Raw genomic sequence first — 5,187 nt, 5'->3', positions numbered from 1 at the left:
CCAAGCTGAGTCATCCCATTGGCGGCTGCCTGACACTCTTCGTGAATCAGTGGGATCAGATAACATCAGATGCGTGGGTCAGGTCCATTGTCAGGGATGGCCTCCGTCTGGAATTCCTTTCTTCACCCCTGACGCTCTTCAGAACCTTTTCCACGTCCCAGAATCTGGAACGCTGCTGCCTGATGGATCTAGCCATCCAACATCTGCTGGACATTTGGTTAATAGAGCCGGTCCCACTGGCGGAACATGGGTTGGGCAACTACTTCAACCTGTTCGTCATTCCAAAGAGGTAGGGGGCCGGAGGGCAATTCTGGACCTGAAGCGCCTCAACTCTTATCTGGTTTACAGGCACTTCAAGATGTCCTCCCTCAGGTCCATCCTTCTGGGCATCAGGTGTGGGGATTACCTGGTGTCCGTGGACCTAACGGAGGCCTAACTTCACATACTGATTTTGCCATCCCATCGCAAATATCTCTGATTCTCACACAATGGGCGCCACTTCCAATATCGGGCCCTTCCCTTTGGACTAGCCTCAGCTCTGTGAACATTCACAAAGGTCTTGGCGGCATTGGCGGCTCACCTGCAGGCATCTCCAGTGAGACTCCAATGTTACCTAGATGACGTGCTCCTTCAGGCACAGTCCCACACAAAAGTGGTTCACGACTTACAACTCACCATCCAGACATTACAGTCCCTGAGGTTTTCTGTCAACTTCCCCAAGAGTCACCCATTGCCCTCAACAAAGATCCTTCACCTGGGGGCAATAATAGACTCTGTCACGGGGTTCATTTTTCCTCAGAATGACTCAACAATCTTCAAGCACTGGCACGTCAGGTCCGCGCAAGTTGGTCCATTTCAATCTTGACCTTGGCCCGTCTATTGGGCAAGATGGTGTCATGCATAGGGATACTATCCTAGGCCCGTCTTTACTCCTGACCACTATAGTGGGTTCTCATCTTCTTTCAACAGCAATGCATGAGCAATTACCTGAGGAACATTCCCCTGTCACCAGGTCTTTGTCTCTCTATGCGGTGGTGGCTGTCTCCTGCCCTACACCGAGGGTCGGAGATTTGGGAGCCGGATCGGGTTACATTGGGGGGTATTGATGGACTCCAAATTGGTGCAGGGTCATTGGACGATCTCAGACCTGCGCCACAACATCAATTGGCTGGAGCTGAAGGCAACTCGTCTGGCCCTCCTTCATTTCTGGGACTCAATTCTGAACTGCCACATGCTTCTCCTGACAGACAATGTAGCCACAAAGGCTCACATAAACCGTCAGGGGGGCACCCACTCCAAGTGTCTCTAACTAGAGGCTCTGAAACTCAGCTCCTGGGCAGAGAAGCATCTGGCGTCAATAACATCAGAATACATATCCGGTCCGGCCAACCATCAGGCTGATTGGTTGAGCTGTGTGACAGTCGACAATGGCAAATGGCAGTTGATTCCTGAGCTGTTTCGAAGAATCTGTCTTTGCTTCGGCACACTGTTGGTGGACTTGTTCACAAGCCCGGCAAACGTCCAACTGCCACGATTCTTCTCTTGCTTCCCGGCCCGGAATGCACAAGGGACAGATGCTCTCAGGACCAAATGTCCTCCAGGCCTATTCTATGCCTTTCCCCCTCTCCCACTAATCCCAGGGACCCTGAGGAAGATAGTGGTAGAGAGGGCTCACATTATCCTAATAGCACAATACTGGCCCAGACGTCCCTGGTTTGCGGACCTTGTCCAACTGTCCATCTCTCCCCCATGGAGGATCCCTCAGGAGGAGATCACCCTGTGCCAGGGGCTCCAGGTCCACCCGGAGCCCTAGTGGGTCCACTTGACCGCCTGGCACTTGAGCGGCGCCTCCTGAGGAACGCAAACCTCTCTGCCAGGGTCATTTCCACCATTGAGGCCTCCAGGCGCCCGTTGACCACCCGTATTTACAATGCATCATGGTTCTCCAACTGGTGTGTTGGCCGGCATTGTCGTCGTCGAGGCCTTGGTGGCTCAAGTCCTCGATTTTTTGCAAAAGGGTTTAGATGAGAGGCTGGCTGCTAGCACCCTCCATAGACAAGTGGCAGCCTTGTCCTCCGTTCTGGTGGGGGACAGGCGTTGTCCTTTATCTCAGGTTCCCCTAATCAAGGGGTTTCTAAAGGGAGAGGCTAACATCCGCCCTCCCCCCCTACACCACTTCCCCACATGGGGTCTCTCTCTAGTCCTTAGGGCATTGACTGGGGCTCCATTCGAACCGTTGAGAACAGTACATTTGAGATTCGTTGCACTTACGGTGGCTTTTCTAGTGGCCGTGACATCCGCTAGGCAGATTTCTGAACTGGGGGCATTGTCCTCCAAAGATGACCTTTGTCAATTCCATCAGAATAGGGTGGTCCACCATTTGGACCCAACGTTCCTCCCAAAGGTCAAGTCCCCATTTCATAGGGGGCAGGAAGTCATTCTTCCCAATTTTTGTCCAGCTCCCTCTCATGAGAGGGAACATCCTTGGCACTGACTGGACATCCATTGCATGCTGCGTATTTATCTGTGACACACGGCACCGATTCGTTGGTCTGAGACTCTCTTCATATCTTTTCAGCCTGGTTCCCTATGGGCCAGGGTCTCCTCTGCCACTATCGGTCGATGGTTACGACAGGCTATCACTGCCGCTTATGAAGCCTCAGGTCATCCACCTCCGGCGGGGATTACGGCCCACTCCACTCGGAGTGCTGCAACAATGGCAGCTTGGGCCACCAGGGCCCCGTTCGAGGATATGTCGGGTGGCCACCTTGGCCTCTACGACGTCCTTTGTCCGTCACTATCGTCTGGATAGTTTTGCATCAATAGAAGTGTCCTTTGGACGTAGGGTCCTGCAAAGAGTAGTGACCGCCCCTTCCCCGGGATTTAATTCCCTCCTTGGAACTTAGCTTGGGTACATCCCAGCTGTAGCCCCTCCCACCATCTCTGCTGGAAAAGGAACATTGGTCCTTACCTGAATGTCTCTTTTCGAAAGGATGGCGGGAGGGGCTACATCCCGCCCTAGTTAGTTATTCTTAGTGATCAAAACGGTGAAGGGCGGTCGGCGCGGTTGTGTTTCTTATTATTATCTTTCAGCTTCTTCATATGACCTCGAGGAATCTGGGAGCCAGGAGGGAAAGGAGGATACTTTAAGAAATTTCCCTCAGTCTTTGGACCAATCAGGCTTAGACAAAACCCAGCTGTAGCCCCTCCCACCATCCTGCCAAAAAGAGACATTCAGGTAAGGACCAACGTTCCTTCTTTCAAATTTGCAAAAATAGCCTTGGCGTTAGCAATTCCCCTTCTTCTCCTCACTCCCTTAACTCATGTATGTTCAAAATAAACATCATAAAAATATTTTGTACACCAATGTGCATAACTTACTTTAAAAAAATGAATTCTACTATTGTGGAATTTTAAAATACTTTGACTTTATCTTCCTTTTCTTTTTATCTTTTGAGAGCAGGACAACCAATTTCTTGTCTAATAATCAGAAGGAAATCTGATTCTGAGGACATCAAAGAGATGTGTAAAAGTCTAGTGTGCCAATCTGGCAGATAACATCAAGTCATGGCTGTCTAGGAACATTTTGAATTTGTCACAACTATCTTAATGCATATTGTAATAAATTGCTTCGTTGGAAGATAATTTCTTCATTGTTTCAAAATTCAAGAATACTGGCATGATAGGAGATTCAACAATGAAATTCTTGAATTCTTTTCTTTTTTAAGAATATGTATCCAGATGTACAAAATTCCTGTGTGCATGCTCGAAGTATAAATGAAAGGAATACAAAGTTGAGATTGGCAGGATAAGTATGTAAAAATTCTAGCACATTCTGTCATGATTTGCTAACAATTGTAAATGGTTAAATGACGAATTTGTTTACAATGAAGCATAAGATTGTGTGCATGATGAGGCACGGCAGTTCTATAAGCAACCAGCCAGAAAAAAATGTATAATACAAAATTGCTTAGTCTAAATATAACGTAGGGAAAAAAAACCTATTCCTATAATGAGACAGAACAGATATCCAGAGATTAAAATGTTTGATATAGTTTTCATATTGATTATTTGTTTTGATGATGTAGCAATGGAAGGAGAAAACTATTGCCTTTATTATCTGGGCATAACTCTCTTGAAACATCTAGTTAACAACTGCTAGCAGCTGGATTCTTTTTTAACTTTTTTCCCACACAATAAATTTTCTTATCTCATTTTTTAAACTTTTCCTATCAAGTCAGATGGAATGAAATTCAGAATCCAGTAAGTTAAAACATAAATTACTGTGCAATTAATATCAAAATACTATTAATACTATCAAATTGGAAGTTTAAAACAGGGTGATCAAACTCACTGTGTCACGTTGCTGTCATGTGATGTTTTGTAACATTTTTCCCATTCGCAGAGGTAGGGTGGGCATGGTCTGCATTTGACATATCCGCCCCGTGGGCCATCAGTTTGACACCCCTGATTTAAAACCTGGTGATAAAAGTATGTCTTTACAACTTTTTTAAATTTTGAAATAGTGAGAAATTAAAACAACATCTGACACCTGCAATGTACCTTAGTTATAACATAAATTTAAACTATTCAACGAATTTCTTGAATCTTACTAGAGTCTTGGGAGAAATCTTTCTACATGGATCTCTAGAGGTAATGAATAGAACAAAGAAGGTTCCATGTCTGCAGTGTAAATGTGATTCTAAAGCAGGCTTAGTGTATATGCATGAAAAGGACTTTAATGTATCTTTGTAGATGTATCTTCTAGGACAGGGATCCCGATCGGTGGCCTGTTAGGAACCGACCCACACAGCTGGAGGAAAGCAGCGAGCAAGCAAACCCTACTGTAAACTGTGCACACGTGGGAGCTGGGTTGCACATTCTTCTCCCTTACTCTGGTCTGTGGAAAAATTGTCTTCCACTAAACCGGTCCCTGGTGTCAAAAAGGTTGGGGACTGCTATTCTAAGAGGTCTTCTTATGATGTTTGTTCAGACCCAGATTTTAACTCCCAAGGAGTTTCATCCTCCATTCTAGTTTTTTCTTCACATTAATGGAAAAGATCAGTCTGATGGAATGAGCCAGGTAATAGACATACATAATCTGCAAAATGTCCCATTAGACAAGACTGCTGTAGTGGTTGTCTATTGTTGCTCTAGAGTTGGCAGTGCCAAAATTAAATAAGAGAC

The sequence above is a fragment of the Thamnophis sirtalis genome, unplaced genomic scaffold (assembly GCF_051295495.1).
Source record: "Thamnophis sirtalis isolate CommonGarterSnake01/CBP01778 unplaced genomic scaffold, rThaSir2_p1.2 scaffold_10, whole genome shotgun sequence".
Taxonomy (NCBI): Eukaryota; Metazoa; Chordata; class Lepidosauria; order Squamata; family Natricidae; genus Thamnophis; species Thamnophis sirtalis.
Note: the sequence above shows the minus strand (reverse complement) of the source record.